Source organism: Callospermophilus lateralis, chromosome 18 (assembly GCF_048772815.1).
Source record: "Callospermophilus lateralis isolate mCalLat2 chromosome 18, mCalLat2.hap1, whole genome shotgun sequence".
NCBI lineage: Eukaryota > Metazoa > Chordata > Mammalia > Rodentia > Sciuridae > Callospermophilus > Callospermophilus lateralis.
The window spans coordinates 15,824,472-15,841,791 of NC_135322.1; the positions used below are offsets into that span (position 1 = coordinate 15,824,472).

General features: G+C 38.0%; 1 protein-coding gene across 1 annotated transcript in view; it reads right to left on the minus strand.

Annotated features, from left to right (window-relative positions):
* The window catches only part of LOC143383307 (uncharacterized), a 43,879-nt gene extending 28,621 nt beyond the window's left edge, over positions 1 to 15,258 (minus strand). Inside the window, exons 1-2 of the mRNA XM_077105698.1 lie at positions 15,183 to 15,258; positions 12,202 to 12,276 (exon numbers count right to left, since the gene is read on the minus strand). The gene's annotated coding sequence lies outside the window, so the exon portion shown is untranslated. The remainder of the gene's footprint in view (positions 1 to 12,201; positions 12,277 to 15,182) is intronic.
* Positions 15,259 to 17,320: the final 2,062 nt, after the last annotated feature.

The window sequence follows — 17,320 nt, forward strand, 5'->3', positions numbered from 1 at the left end:
ACATGTGAAGCACTGGGTTTGATCCTCAGGACTACATAAAAAAATAAATAAAATAAAGATACTGTGTCCACCTACAACTAAAAACAATATGTTTAAAAAAAAAAGAAGTGGGCTGGGGATATAGCTCAGTTGGTAGGGTGCTTGCCTTACATGCACAAGGCCCTGAGTTCAATCTCTAGCACCACAAAAAAAAAAAAAAAAAAAAAAAAAGAGGCAAAAGAGGCATCTTTGTCTTATTTCAGTTATTGGAGGGAATGCTTTCAATCTTTCTCCCTTTAGAAGATGTTGGCCTTGAGTTTAACAAATACAGCTTTTACAATGTTGAGCCCTTTCTATTTTTTGAGACAGGGTTTCACTAAGTGACCAAGGCTGACCTCAAATTTACAATCTTCCTGCCTCAACTTCCAATGTAGCTGGGATCAGAGGTGTATACCACCATGTCCAGCCTTATCTATTATTATTTGAGATGAAGAACCTCACAAATTCCTCAATTTACTACTTTACAAACATAATTCTATTAATTTCACTTTTTCATACAATAAAATTATTATACCAATAAAATCTCTAGATAATTTTCACAGCTTATAATAACTGTCAATTGCCTTCAAGGATAATTTTTTTTACCTTGCAAATAACCATCAACTGTCTTCATATTTCTGTTACTACTGAACCCCGAAGTGCCCAGAATCATGACATAACAGTTAATATTAGTTGAGCATTCCTTATATTCCAGGCTCTGTTGTCATAGGATTTACATTTTATCCTGATGACACCCTATGAAGCAGGTGCTATTATAATATACATCTGGGAGCTGTGGAACACAGAGCCTGAGTGCTAGCCAGGCTCGTATATACAGGAAGTAACACAGCTGAGATTCAAACCAAACTTAGGATATCCAGGGCCCATTCTCTTCAACATCACACCACACTGCCTGTCACAGCCTAAATGATGATGTACCTGAAAACCTAAGGCACATCTGATCAGCAATAACAACTACTTCTTAGAAATCGCCTGAACTTATTCCTTCCCTCATTGGTACAGACCTTTAGGCTCACTCAATTATAGTCCCACGTCTAAAGTTCCATAAAGCTGATGACATTGTCATTTATTAATTCTTTGGCCTCTAGATAAAGAATATCTAAGCTATCTGGTGTGTGATTCCACACACACCCATTTTGCCTTCCCTACTCACCATCTAAAATACAGCCCAAATGCCTGATCTGAATGATCTGCCAATCAAATATGCAACTATGACCTGGAGAGGAGAAAGAAAATAGCCACTGTGAAGGAGGATGTGTGAGGCACTGGGTTCGATTTTCAGCACCACTTAAAAATAAATTAATAAAATAAAGTTATTATGTCCGCAGATATCAAGGTCCTCTGTCAGTATATGTGGAAGGAAGGCTTAAGGTTGTTTCTTCAGGCAAAGAAAATCAAACATTTTCATATCCAAACAGAAATTTGGAGAACAAAAAATGAATCCACCATCTTGACCTGGCCTTGGCTCTCAACATTTTTTATATAGTTTTTAATTGTTGATGGATCTTTTTAAAAATTTTTTTAGTTGTAGATGGATATAATAACTTTATTTTATTAATTTATTTTTAAGTGGTGCTGAAAATCGAACCCAGTGCCTCATACATCGTAGGCAAGCACTCTATCACTGAGTCACATTCCCAGCCCCATGGACTTTTTATTTTATTCATTTATTCATATGCAGTGCTGAGAATCCAACCCAGTGCCTCACACATGCTAGGCAAGTGCTCTATCGCTAGGCCACAACCCAGCCCCACCTGAATCTTGATTTTTAGGCAACAACAATATTACTTTACCTTTAGTATTTTTGTAATGTAACAATTCTTTCCTCCTTTTGGGGTTTCCTTTTGGAAGATGGCAAGGACAGAGGAAAAGTAAGTCATGATCTCACATATAAAACGAGGAAATATTAGGGTGGCATAAATCTGTATGTGAGTCCACAGGAGGTACCTGGGGTCAGAGCTATGGGAATGGTGCGATTACACGATGTATGCACTGAAAGGGTCCAAGGGAAAGGTTTCCAACAGGATGCTTAATCCAAGGAGCCTGGTTTTAGAGGTAACTCGCAGCTTAAAAATTCCTATTCCAAGATGATATGTGTGCTTTCCTGTGCCCATGCTAGTGCTCAAAAGCGTGACTTCTCTCTTGGTGCCATTTCTCTGCTTAAGCCATAAATGACTGTAAATTGAGAGGGCAGAGGACTGGGTAAGTAACCAACTCAGTGACAACTAAGCCCAACAACCCACACTCACGTATGGTAAGGCCAGCCTTCCTAGTCATAAAAGCGCTGACAGAACCACAACTGCCTCCGAGGTCCTGGAGCCCCGTCCTGGGCTATTCTGCACTCAGGACACGCACATGGCACGCTCACTCCTGCCGTGGTCACCCCCGGTAATCCCTCTCCTGCGCTCCTCAGCCCATACAGAGGAGGGTCCTGTCTATACCCCGGATGTCTTCAAGTACACAGCTCCAGGATCATGCACTCCATTTTTGCTGCAGATTCAAGTCTGGCTTCAACTTAGGTCTGAAGAACACCCATGACCTGTCGTCCTTCCTCTGACACAACCATCTGTGGCTCACCATCTCACTGCCTGACTCAGAAAAAGCCCACATCGAGGTTACTTCAGCTTTAGTCTCCTCTGAAAAATGTGCTTTTCAAGAATTAATAAACTAGTGGGAATCCAACATCAGCACCAAGCCTCAGGGATTTCCTGTCTGTGCAAGCACAGTGAGCTGAGGGTGGTGTTTCTGGCCTGCCCCTGGCAGGGGTGTCCAGGGCCTGGGACTTGGGCACCCTGCAGTAAGTGAGGCAGTACTGAGTGACCCTGAACTCACAGCAGCATTCTTACGTTGGAGCCAGGGCAATGGAGATATTTTGCATTTTGGTCGCTGGCAAAGCCCTTGTACCTTTCAGATATGGTTGTTTTCTCACAGTGCATGTAGATTTTAGGCTAAGAATGCTACTAATTTAATATGCCAAAATTGGGGGCCTGGGGTTGTGGCTCAGAGGTAGAGCACTTGCCTAGCATGTGTGAGGAACTGGGTTTGATCCTCAGCACCACATAAAAAAATAAAGTTATAAAAAATAACATTAAAAAATTTGGCCGATTTTTTCACTGCCATTGAATTTTTCTTTTTCTTTCTTTCTTTTTTTTTAAATTGTTGCTAGATCTTTATTTTTATTTATTTATATGTGGTGCTGAGAATCGAACCCAGTGCTTCACACATGCCAGGCAAGTGCGCTACCACTGAGCCACAGGCATAGCCTCGCCATTAAATTTTTCAAACTTCAAGCTCAGGCCATCCTTTTGTACTTTACCAAGGGGTAAGAATGTGCAATATAAAGATGTACTTTTCAAAAATGTTATCCGGGTTTGTATGTACTCCATTTAAATGTCAGGGGCAATGATCTTAAACCTTAGCTTTCTAAAATTTGGCCTTTGCATCAATACAATGAACTGGATTCTATTATTCCTATTTGTCCTCCATGTCAGGTTAAAGAATCTATCACATCATATATGTCATTAGAGAAATGCAAATTAAAACAACAACGAGATATCACTGCATACCTATTAGAATGGTCCCAATCCAGAAGAGTGACAATACCAAATGGTGGCAAGGATGTAGAGCAACTGGAACTCTCACTTACTGCTACTGGGAATGTAAAATGGTATAGCCACTTTGGAAGACACTTTGGAAGTTTCATACAAAACTAAATATACTCTTATTATACTATCCATCATTCATGATCCTTGGCATTTGCACACATGAATTGAAAACTTACATCTCCACAAAAACCTACACACAAATACTTAGAGTGGCTTTCTTTGTAATTTGCAGAACTTGGAAAGAATCAAGATATCCTTCAGTAAGTGCATGGATAAACTGGTACATCCAGACAGTGGAGTATTATTCAGCCCTAAAAAGAGCTATCAAGTCATTAAAGGACAGTGAATAAACTTACATGCATATTACTAAATGAAAGCAGCCAATCTGAAAAGCCTGCTTACTATATAATTCCAACTATATGACATTCTAGAAAGATCAAAACTATGAAGATAGTAAGATCAGTAGTTAACAGAGGTTTGAGAAAAAGAAGATGAATAGGCAAAGCACAGAGGAATTTTAGGAACATGGAATAGCTTTATATGATACCATAATGGTGGAAACATGTCACCGTATATTTGTCCAGACCTATAGAATATACACCTCTAAGAGTCAAACTGGATGTGAACTACGGATTTTGGGTGATATTAATAATGTCAGTGTTAGGTCACTGGCTGTAACAAACATACCACTCTGTGCAAGATGCTGACAGTGGGGGAGGCTTTGTGTGTATGTGTATATGAACATGTGGCATGCAGGAACTCTGTCTTTTCAATTTTGCTTTAAATCTAAAATTGTTCTTTAAAAAAAAAAGACTTTAAAAGGGAAATAAAAGGGGGCTGGGGTTGTGGCTCAGTGGTAGAGCGCTTGTCTAGCACATGTGAGGCATTGGGTTTGATCCTCAGTACCACATAAAATAAATAAATAAATAAAATTAAGTTATTTTTTAAAAAAGGAAATAAAAGTCTGGGGATATGGCTCAGTGGTAGAGTGTTTGGCCAGCATGTGCAAGGATCTGGTTTCAATTCCTAGCACTGAAAATAATAATGGAGAAAAAAAAACCCTTCATCTATGATCCATATTAAAATTATTTCTCCAGCTCATTTTGGTTCATTGTGTCTCAAGTATATGTTTTCCCACTTCCAAAAAACATTTATTAATGATTGTGTCCCATTAGACAACATAATTTCAAAACTTTATATAACATCCAATGCCTTCTCCCTATTGTGTTATCCACAAATTTCGGTATTTTATATTAAGCTTATTTCTATCATTTAACTTCATATTTCATTGAATTTCCTTTCTGTTGCTCTTAGCTTTCCATTTCCTGGACCAAGTTTTCTACTGTTAATTTAAATGTTATATATTCTGACATATTTTCAGTAAGTAGTTTAGTATGCTCTCAGTATACTATATATCTAAAGAATTAGTTATGAGCTACTAAAATATATATTTGTTATATCTTTTCTATGTGCTTTTTTGTAAATGATAAACAATATTTTTAATTGATTTTATTTTTTAAATACACAACAGCAGAATGTATTACAATTCTCATTACACACATAGAGCACAGTTTTTCATATCTTTGTATAAAGTATTTCACGCCAATTCATGTCTTTATACATGTACTTGTTGGCTTTTTTTGCATTACAATTCTTTTACACATATATACCACAATTTTTCATTTCTGTGTTTGTATGTAAAGTAGGTTGACACCCAAAGTACAATACATGTATTTTGGATAATGATGTCCATCATATTCTACCATACTTGCTAATATCCTGCCTCCTCCCTTTCCCTCCCTCCCCTCTTCCCTATCTAGAATTCATCTATTCGTCCCATGTTCCCCCTCCCTACCCCACTAAGAGTCAGCCTCCTTATATCAGAGAAAATATTTGGCATTTGTTTTCTTGGGATTGGCTAACTTCACTTAGCATTATCTTCTCCAATGCTATCCATTATCCTGCAAATGCCATAATTTTATTCGCTTTTATTGCTGAGTAAAATTCCATTATGTATATATGCCACACTTTTTTTTTCCATTCATCCACTGAAGGGCATCTAGGTTGGCTCCACAGTTTAGCTATTGTGAATCGTGCTGCTATAAACATTGATGTGGCTGTGACTTGTAGTATGCTGTTTTTAAGTTCTCTGGGTACAGTCCGAGGAGAGGGATAGCTGAGTCAAATGGTGGTTCCATTCCTAGTTTTCCAAGGAATCTCCATACTGCTTTCCATATTGGCTACACTAATTTGCAGTCCCACCAGCAATGTATGAGTGTGCCTTTTTCCCCACATCCTCGCCAACACTCATTGTTGTTTGTCTTCACGATAGCTGCCATTCTGACAGGAGTGAGATGAAATCTTAGAGTAGTTTTGATTTACATTTCTCTGATTGCTAGAGATGATGAGCATTTTTCATATATTTGTTGATTGACTGTATATCCTCTTCTGAGAAGTATCTGTTCAGGTCCTTGGCCCATTTGTTTATTGGGTTATTTTTTTATTATTATTATTATTTTTTTAGTGCTTAGCTTTTTGAGTTCTTTATATACCCTAGAAGTTAGTGCTCTATCTGATGTGTGAGGGGTAAAGATTTGCTCCCAGGATGCAGGCTCTCTGTTCACCACACAGATTGTTTCTTTTGCTGAGAAAAAACTTTTGAGTTTGAGTCCATCCCATTTATTGATTCTTGGTTTTAATTCTTGTGCTATAAGAGTTTTATTAAGGAAGTTGGGGCCTAATCTCACATGATGAAGATTAGGGCCTACTTTTTCTTCTATTAGATGCAGAGTCTCTGGTTTAATTCCTAGGTCCTTGATCCATTTTGAGTTAAATTTTATGCATGGTGAGAGATATGGGTTTAATTTCATTTTGTTGCATATGGATTTCCAGTTTCCCAGCACCATTTTTTGAAAATGCTATCCTTTCTCCAGTGCATGTTTTTGGCACCTTTGTCTAATATAAGATAATTGTAATTTTGTGGGTTAGTTTCTGTGTCTCTATTCTGTACCATTGGTCTACCAGTCTGTTTTGGTGCCAATACTATGCTGTTTTGGTAAACAATATTCTTACTCCTACATTTCTTGCAATATCTTCTTGGATTCATTTTCTGTTTGTGTTCAGTATTTTCTCCTCTAAGATGATTTATAAAGTCAATTTCTATAAGCAAACTAAAAACATTTGAAGTAGTTTTAATTTGCCTTCATATCAAAACAATTTTGACTAGCTACAAGATTCAAGATCTCTTAGTTGTTTTTTATATTTACCTATATTAATTCATTGTGTTTTTGCACATGTAATAGTTATTTGAGGAATCCAAGATAGATCTGATTCTTCTTTGTAAGTGGATCTCCTTTTTAGAATTCTTCTAGGATGTGGTATTTTCATGCTTTGTATTTTAATATGGTTTACTTAAATACACTTTTCTTTTTTCTTAAACATTTATTTTTTTTAGTTGTAGGTGGACACAATATCTTTATTTTATTTTATCTGAGGATCGGACCAGTGCCTCATGAATGCCAGGCAAGCACTCTACCTCTGAGCCACAACCTGGGCTGTTGAGAGCCACAGCCGAAGGGGCCCCAGCAAACTTCCAGCTGCCAGCAAACTTCCAGCTGCCAGCTGATGATTGGCTCACAGCGGCCCCAGCAACTTCTAGCTGCCAACTGATTGGCTCCTCTGTGGTGATGCTCATTGAGCTGTTTCCCTGCCCTTTCAGACCACGGAGCTGCTCATTTGGGGACTTTTTTGGCTCCGCCCACACGACCCAGCCAATCGGCCTCAAGAGCAGGAGGAGTGGGGGGAGGTGGAGAGGCTTGTGGGAAGCGGGTAGTGGCAGTTGGGCTCTGAAGGTTTTCCTGAGGAGCTGTTTTGTTTGGCCTGTGTGGTCCTAAAAATAAAGTTTGTTTCTTTTGACAAGTGGCTCCTGAATTGTGCCCAGCCAGAGTGCGGCACCAGGCCTCTATTTAGATACATTTATTTGGCATTCCATGTCTGCTCATTTTATTCTAGGAACTCATAACCTGGATGCAACAGATACTCTGTTACTGATATATGCTTTCCTAATGTAGACTTAAGTGTTTAATTAATTCAAGGGAAATTTTCATCATTTTCTTGAATATTTCTTAATCTTTATTTTTTTCTCCTAATTCTGGGGTTACTATTTTCTATATATTTGTGCTACTTTCCCCCCCTCTATCTTTATGCAATTCTGTTTTCTAATTTCAGTCTTTTTCTTCTTTCCTGTGCCTTGTGTGAAAGTCCCTCAACTATATATTTCAACCACCAAGCCATCTTTGGTTGTTTGCTTCCTGCTGTTATGACATATTTTATATCCCTAAAATATATCAACTTAAATGTTTAATGATTCCTTTCTTTTTTTTTTTTTTTTTGTATTGGGGATTGAACCCAGGGGTGTTTCACCACTGAATCACATCCCCAGCCCTAATGATTTCTCATTCCTGATACAAATCAATAATATCTTTCCTTATTCTAAGTATATTTATTATGTCTATTTTAAATTATTACTTTATTGTATCAGTAATTCTGCCTCATTATGTAGATGATCCTTAAGGGTATTATGCTACGTGAAATAAACCAGTTACTTTTGAACAACCAATAATAAAAATTAAAAAAAAATAAAATAAAATAAACCAGTTACAAGATGACAAATACTATATGATTTTACTTATATAAGATAGTTAGGGGGCTGGGGTTGTGGCTCAGCGGTAGAGCACTCGCCTGGAATGTGCGAGGCCCTGGGTTCGATCCTCAACCCACATAAAAATAAATAAACAAAATAAAGGTATTGTGTACAACTAAAAAATAAATATTAAATTTTTTTTTTTTAAAAAAAAAGATAGAATAGTTAACATCACAGAAACAGAAAACAGAATGGTGGCTTCCAGCAATGGGAGGGAGAGGAGTATGTGGAGTTATTGCCTAATAAGTACAGAGTTTCAGTTTTAAAAGATGACTGATATGGTAGTGATTGCAGACATTATGAATGTTTTAATGCTAATGGATTATATTCTTAAAAATGATTAAGGTGGTAACTTATATGTATCTTACCACAATAAAAAGAACAAGCTGAGCATAGCGTTACCCTTGCCTATAATCCCAGTGACTTGGGAGGCTGAGGCAGGAGGATCACAAGTTCAAGACCAGCCTCATCAGTTTAGCAAGGTCCTAAGCCACTTAGCAAGACCCTATTTCAATATAAAATAATTAGAAAGGGCTGGGAATATATTTCTAATCATTTCTTAGATATTTCTGAAACTGACCGTTTTTTAAATTTTTTTTTGTTTCTTTGTTTTGTCTTTGTTTTTTTTTTATACTGGGGATTAAACCCAGGGGTATTTTTACCACTAAGCTAAAACAATACATATTTATATAACCCAGCAAAGAAGTATTCAGAGGTAACAGCTAAAATTCAAAACACTGAAAATAAGAAGGATGGCAAATATATAGAGTCACTGGAACAAGTGAGTGAATGGTACTAGTGAGAATGTAAAATAATTAAAATAATTTTCTATTTATTTATTTATTTATTGTTGGTACTGGGAGTTGAATCCAGGGGAGCTTTAGGACTGAGTTAAATCCATAGTCCTTTTTATTTTTTATTTCGAGACAAGGTCTCACTAATTTGCTCAGGGTCTCATTAAGCTGCTGAGGCTGGTCGTGAACTTGACATCCTCCTGAGTCACTAGTATTACAGGCTTGTGCTACCATGCTGAGCTAAAATAATTGTAAATATTGGAAATATGGCAATTCATTATAAAGTCAAATATACACTTGTCATACTATATGTATCTTACCACAATAGCAATTTCATTCCCAGGTGTGTAAGAGAAATCAAAACTTATAAGCACCCCAAAACTTATATGTGAATGTTCCCAACAGCTCTATTCATAACAGTACCAAATGGGAACAACCCAATTGTCTATAGGAGAAAGGATAAATAAATTGTGATACAGCCATACACAATTAGCCCTCTGTAGCTAATCAACTGCAGAGCAAAAATATTTGGGGAAAAAACCTTGCGTCTGGGGCTGGGGCTGGGACTCAGTTGCAGAGCACTTGCCTCACATGTGTGAGGCACTGGGTTCAAAACTCAGCACCACATAATAAACAAATAAAATAAAGGCATTCTGTCCATCTACAACTACCCCAAAAAATTTTTTAAAAAGACCTTGCATCTGTATTCAACATAGAATGTTTTTCCTTAATATAGTATAACAATTATTCATGTTTATATTAGGTATTTTAAGTAATCTAGAGATTGTTTAAAGTATATAAGAAGATTTACATATGTTACATACAAATACTATACTATTTCATATAAGGAACTTGAGGATCCATGGGGTGGGGTTCCTGGAACCAATCCCTAGTAGATACAGAGGTACCCCCATAATGGAATACTACTCAGCAATACCACGGAATCAACTATTGATATATTAAACAACATGAATGAATCTCAAAATAATTAATAAAATAATAATGCTGAGTGGAAGAAGCCAGGCATAAAGTGTATTGCTGTTTGATTCCATTTATATACAACTCTAAAATAGTACAAGCTACTTCAAGAGAAAGCAGATTGGGATTATCTGGAGGCAGAGTGGGTAAAATGAGGAAGGGTATGAAGGAGGGATTACAAAGTCTTTCAGGAATAATGGATTTGTTCGTCTTGATTGTGGTGATGGCTTCATGGGCACACAACATTTCAAAATGTACCGTCAAAGTTACACTTAATTTAAATATGTGCAACATACTACATGTCCATAAACGTGTTATAGTTTTAAATATATATAGTTATAATTGACAAATGTAAATGGACTCACAAAGTTGCAAGGTTCTTATATTTTATGTGCAATATTAATTCTAAGTAGATTGTAAGAGAGAGAGAGAATTTTTTTTAATATTTATTTTTTAGTTTTCGGCGGACATAACATCTTTATTTGTATGTGGTGCTGAGGATCGAACCCGGGCTGCACAAATGCCAGGCGAGCACGATACCGCTTGAGCCACATCCCCAGTCCCTTAATATATATTTTAATACACAAAGATCACTAAAAATATGCCAAAAGTATAGCCAAAAAGCAAGTTAAAGTAAAATTTTAAATATTTAATTCAAAAGAAAGGAAGAACCAGAGGAACAATAAACAGATGTTAAAAAAAAAAAAAGACAAAAGGCGGAGGGGATAAGCACCTATAATCCCAAATACTCAGAAAGTCAAGGCTAGAGGATCGAAAGTTCAAGGCTAGGCTTAGCAACTTAGCAAAATCCCATTTCAAAATAAAAATAAAAGTGGTGGGGGTGTAGTTCAGTGTCAGAGTGCCCTTGGGTTCAATTCTCAGCAACGGCCTCCGACCAAAAAAAAAAAAATTACAATAAGTGTAAATATACTAAACACTTGAACTGAAGGCAGAGGTTGTCATGAAGATACAAGGTATGAATAAAACTAAGAAATGCCATCAATCTTCTGTCTTTATGGTAAATGTTATCAAAAGAAGTTATAAAATTTTTTTATTGATGTATTATACATAATAATGGGATTCATTATGCCATATGTATACATCCATATAACATAATTTGATCAACCTTATTACTCTAAAATAATTTTTAATGGCTACACAGTGTTCCAACTTCCTGTTTTGGTAGAATTAATAATTTGTAGCTAATTAGATTTATATATATTAGGTTCTGACAACACTTTTCAATTCTTGGTTTATTTCAACTTATGATTTTATTGACTTTTCATTGCCATCATAAATCTCTCACTGAACACTTTCCTAGTTGCTAAGTTAGAAGATAATAATGTAGGATGGTCTAGAATTATATCAAAGATATTTAATATCAGTAAATCCTAGTCAGTAATAAAATAACCATGACACTCATCATTAAGGGATCCTTACCAAGAAACATATATATGTGGTGACTATGCATACATATATAATTGCCACAGAATCATTATACTTATATAGACAGATCTGGGGACAGAACCCAGAGCCTCATGCATTTTAAGTACATGCTCGACCACTGAGCCACACTCCCAGCCCCATGTTCCCTATATTTTGAAAGTCCTATGCTTACTGCTCTGCAATTCTAAAAGCCTCACAAAGCAATAGATCTTGACCTACATTAAGATCAGGACCATTCATTACCAGGCTTTATCATATGTGCCTAGAATAACTCATACATGTAGAGAATTTTGAAGTCTTCCTCTATTTGGCCAAATGGGATCCACTTTTCCAATCCATCCAAGGACAGGGAAGTTCAAGTCTTTTCTTTCTGGGACTTGACTTCTTCACTGTTCTATCATTGATCTTAATATATGATTTGGTACATAAGAGATAATGAATAATCCAGTCAAATATATAAACACTGGTTAGAGAAGAGTGGGCCACAAAGGGTACCTAGGTTATTTGGATCCACTGTTCACTGGTAAAGGAGGAACAGGTGAATTGATAATTAAATGGGTACAGGTAGAACTTTTCAAAATAATTAATGAAAAAATTTTACATAACATATTTCATTGAGAAGGAAACACCAACTTACACATGCCATGGTTTCACATTGAAACTAGTAAGTCCTCCTGAAGTTCCTCTGTGGGAAAATAAACAGCATCCAGAGCTGTGAACAGAAGAGGACACCAAGAAAAGAGACACAGTTTAGTGTTACTACCTAGAAAATTAAATGTTTTGCTGTTCATTCCAGTTTGAATACAACTACACACCATAAACACATAATTTGAAAGGATTAGAAGAGTTTTAGTTAAGTCTAAATTCTTCCCTAATCCCCAGGAAAACTAGTAGGCAATTTTCTAGAGTTCTTCCTTTGGGGGAAGCTGCTTTATGCCTGAGATTAGGCTGCTCAGTCTTATCCTGAACAGATCCTTCTCCTTTCATTCATACTTTGCAGAGCTGAAAAGGAGCTACACCATCCAAACCACATCTTACTTTATGGCCTTGACTTCAGGTGAGGTTGAACAAGGTTGCAGAATAGAAAGGACACAAAATTGTTCAGGCAGTGTTCCACATTCTACTTCTGGAAGAAATGCTTAATAAATTATAAAATATTCATGTAAGAAGTGTTACGCAGGGAAAATATTAAGGACCACAGAAATATTCTAGGAATACCATCAGTGGGAAAATGAGGTTACAAAACTACATGTACAAATGATACTATTTGTAACATCTATGTGAAAAACTGACAGACATCAGATTAAAAAGCTTTAGAAAGTTATACACTCAAACAGTTGAAAGTACTTATCTTTTTTTTTGTCTGCTCATGCAGTGTCCATGCCTTTACTTAAAATATATATGTAGGTGAATGTGTGTGAAGGGAAAGCTGCTCCAAGAAAGTGGGAAGTTCATTGATTGATTGATTGATTGATTGATACCAGGGATTGAACCCAGGGGTGCTTAACCACTAAGCCACATATCCAGCCCTACAGAGTGCCACTAAACCCTTAAGGCCTCTCCAAGGATTGTTTATTTTTTAAAACAACCTACATTTTACCTGAATCTCTATAATTGCTTTAATGCATTTATTCCCATTCAGGTGTGACCTTTCTTATTAGAAGCAAAAGAAGGGCAACTACATCATTTTAGTCTCTTTATCACCCCCAATACTAAGACTGTATGACTGGCAATTAGTAAAGGTTTGATTATATTAATTCAAATTCTACTTCTAGGAATTTATTTTAAGGTAACAGTATAGAAAGTTTTTTAAACATTCTTTTTCAGATTGAATCAAAGAATGTATGAAAAGCAGAAGTACAAAATACTTGGGTAATAAAATGTAGCCACATCACTCCCCTACTTTAATAAAATAATTAAAATGTTATTTGGAAAAAAAATATTTAAATTCAAAAGTGTGATTTGGATTCAATCCTTGCAAAACCACCTTATTAAATGGGATTGATATATAATTTTAATTTTTAAGTACTATTACTTATAAATTTGACTATTGCTTAACATTATGTACTATATATTTTCCTTCATACATCTAATGCTGTATAAAATTTACTAGCTGCACAATATTTAACCACATGGGTTTATCATTAATCATTAAAATAATCCTAAGCACAAATTTTGCACATAATCACAACAAGAAAATTGTTGTCCTTGACTCTAGATCACAAGAGTCTAAACCTTTTTTTTTGTTTGGGGGGACAGCTGGCGAGGATGGAACCCAAGAGCTTAACCACTGAGCAACATCCCCAACCCTTTATATTTCTATTCATTCATTCATTCATTCTTGATATCAGGGATTGAATCCAGGGGCGCTTAAGCACTGAATCACATCTCCAGCCCTTTATATGCGTGTGTGTACATCTTTATTTTATTTATTTATTTTTATGTGGTGCTGAGGATCAAACCTAGTGCAACACACGTGCTAGTCAAGCAGCTCTACCACTGAGCTACAACCCCAGCATCCCCTTCTTTTTCTTTTGAGATAGGGTCTCACTAAGTTGCTTAAGACCTTGTTAAATGGCTGAGGCTGGCTTTGAACTTGTGATTCTCCTGCCTCTCACCCTCCTGAGCCTCTAGGATTACAGGTCTGAGCTACCAAGAGACTAAGTCTTTTTTAGATCTGCTTACAATAAGAAAACATGGAAGGTTATATGCCAAGTGAGAATGTCTGTGATATTTATCTCAATTGCACCCAATATCCACTGGGGAGGGGGGGAATAGATCAAGATCAATATACCTCCCACATATTTCCGAATAAGGAAAGCATACCCTAAACCCGATAATTTTAAGAAGAAAAAAAAAAACTAGTCTAAACGTTGATTTTTGGAAGTGAAACAATTCTTTACACCTCGTCAGGCTCCTTTTGGGGAATGGCAGGGCCAGGGAGAGACAAAGGAGTCGTGATTATCCGGCCTTTGAGGAGCACTGATGACTTAGGTGACTCCTCGCCAGGTCCACACCTGCCTGCTCACCCTAACTACCCTCAGAGATCCCAAAGAAAGAACGTCCCGGGCATCCCCAGTCCAGGAGCACGTCAAAGCCTCCTTGCTGGAAAACTTGGCTTAGGTTTCAGTATCCAATGTCCCTCGCTGAGGCATTTCTGTGTCAGACCCAAATAGCTCTGAGGAGAGGGGGCGGAGGAAGCCGAAGAGAACCTCTGGCGGGTCACAGTAACCCGTAGAACTCAGCTAGTGACGCACACGGGAGGGACGTGCCGCTCACGTGCCTGTGACGCGAGCGCAGCCACGCACCTGTCGGGGCCTCTCAGCCGTACTTACACGTGGCACGTCCCATCTCCCTCCCAGGCAGTCTCTCTCACATACACAGAGAGGCGCTCACACATTCCGCATCAAGACACAGACAACCATGCTGCTTTGCCGTCACGCACCCGCGGGCCTGAGACTCCGGCAACAGGCCCACCATGTTACGGACTTGCACGCTTTAAGGGCTTCCTCTGCCACTCCGGCCGGTTCAGGCCGGACTCCAATTTAATCCGGTTTTCCAGGCTCCTGACCAAGAGCACTCTTGGCCTATAAATATCCTGAGATGAATTCAACTCACCTTGCGAAGCACAAGAACCAAGCGAAAACGGAAACCAAGCCATAGATTGAGCGTGCCCATTGCCCGCTGGGAAATGTAGTTCAAGTCCGCTTAGCTCTGGCCGCGGTGGCTTTTGGGAAAAGTAGGCTCGCGCCCGAAATTCTCCCGGGATTCCACGCGGGTTGTAAGCACCACGGTGCGCCGGATCCCTGAGGTTTTTGTTCTCTCTATGCTAGCAATACGCAGATGCAAAGACGTGTTGCTCTGGCCCAGGCGTTTTAGAAAAGCACGTGTGCGATGTGTCCTAGGAGGTCCAGAAAATGCCAGGGGACCCAGTTTCCCAAAGCTTATGGCCTGATTGCGAAGAGCGGGCTCTGGAAGGGTCACTGGTATGATCGGGAAGGCGAGCGCCCAGGACTGGATTTCAGCTCCTGAGGGCGTGGACCCTGTACTTATGTCCCATGATGTATGTCCAGCCTTGCTATAGGTATTTTTAAAGAAAGTAACTATTAAAAAATTGACCCAGATAACAATTCTACATATTATCTAAGTATGGGGTATAATGTATTTTGATATTTATTTACATTGTGATTAAATCAAACTAATTAAACCCATCACCTCACATTCTTATCCCGTTTTGGTGGTGAAAACTTCTTGCTCTGGCAGAGCTAAGAATTGGCAGTGTGTACACTTAGATGTATGTCACCAACTCACAGGTGATAAATATGTTACATTATTTTCCCCTCCTTTCATACATTTTATTGCCTATTAAATCTAATTAACCAAATTTTAGTAGATTTACCAGCAAATTATCTAATTTTGCTTTTCATGCTAACCTCTGAAAGCAGGAGGAAAAAACAATTTGAAATATAAATTAAAAAGCAGAAAATGAAAATATTCTGAAAAATGTTTTGCAATACCATTTCTGGAAATAGAGATGCTGACATATACATTACAGACTTTGACCAAACTGTCCCATGGAAGTATTTGCCCAGGATATAGTCTCTGGATTCATCCATCCATACCCAACTACACTCACTGGTACAGGTTCTCAGGCTACCAGAATCCACAAGGTGAGGAGCAGTGAATGGGCAGAGCAACTTTATGGAGTCTTCAGGCACACTAGCGCTCCTACAACCCCTGAGCTTGAAAACCCATTTAGTATCCTCCGCATTTTGAACTGGGTTGGGAATACTAAGAAGGACTGGGAAGAGACTTGATCCTGAGAAAGAAGAGGGATAGAGATAACATTACTTTTCTGAGAGGCCAGCATCTTGCATCTACTTGGCCAGAACCAGAACCCTTGGTAGATTGGGAGGGTAGCAAAGAGTTCCCACCTGGCTGGGCATGGTGTTACACTTCTGTAATCCCAGAAATCTGAGAGGCTGAGGCAGGAGGATCAAAAATTTGAGGCCAGCCTGGACAATTTAGCCAAGTCTGGTCTCAAAGTTTAAAAGGGTTGCGGGTGTAGCTCAGTTGTCAACTGCTCCTGTATTTAATCTCCAATATTACAAAATAAATAAAATTTCTGGGTGAAAATTTAAAGAGACATGACTATGTGCTAACAAAATTTATTATCTAAGAACCAGATGCTGAACGTTTTGTAATGCCAGGACAGTTTCACCCAACAAATAACTTAAAATGTTTCTTGCTATGAAACATATCAGCTGATGCCATATTTTTCCTTATCAAGAAAAAATACTTTGCTAACTATTTCATATTATGGAAAGAGGATTGCAAAAACCTGGCAGAAAGGACTGTCCAAATGCCTGTACTAGGAGACTTTAGCATGGCTTTCTAGTAGTTTAAGGTTGTCTGTGATGATTTCATCCACCCTCCACCCCCACCCCCGCCCCCATAAAGTGCCTGCCTAAGAAAGCTGAAAGTTGCTATAAGAATGTCCTGTTTGCTTCAGCCAAAATGTGAACATAGGTTGACAGTTCCTTAAGAAAATTATTTTAGAAAGTTTGCAGTTATAGGCCAGGCTTAGTGGTGCACTCCTGTCAACTATTTGGGAGGCTGAGACAAGAGAGAGGATCACAAGTTTAGGGCCAACCTCGCTCAGCGACCCTGTTCTCAAAAAATAAAAAGTACTGGGTTGTAGCCCAGAGATGGAAGGCGCCTGGTTCAATCCCCTGTACTGGGGGTGGGGAGGAAGC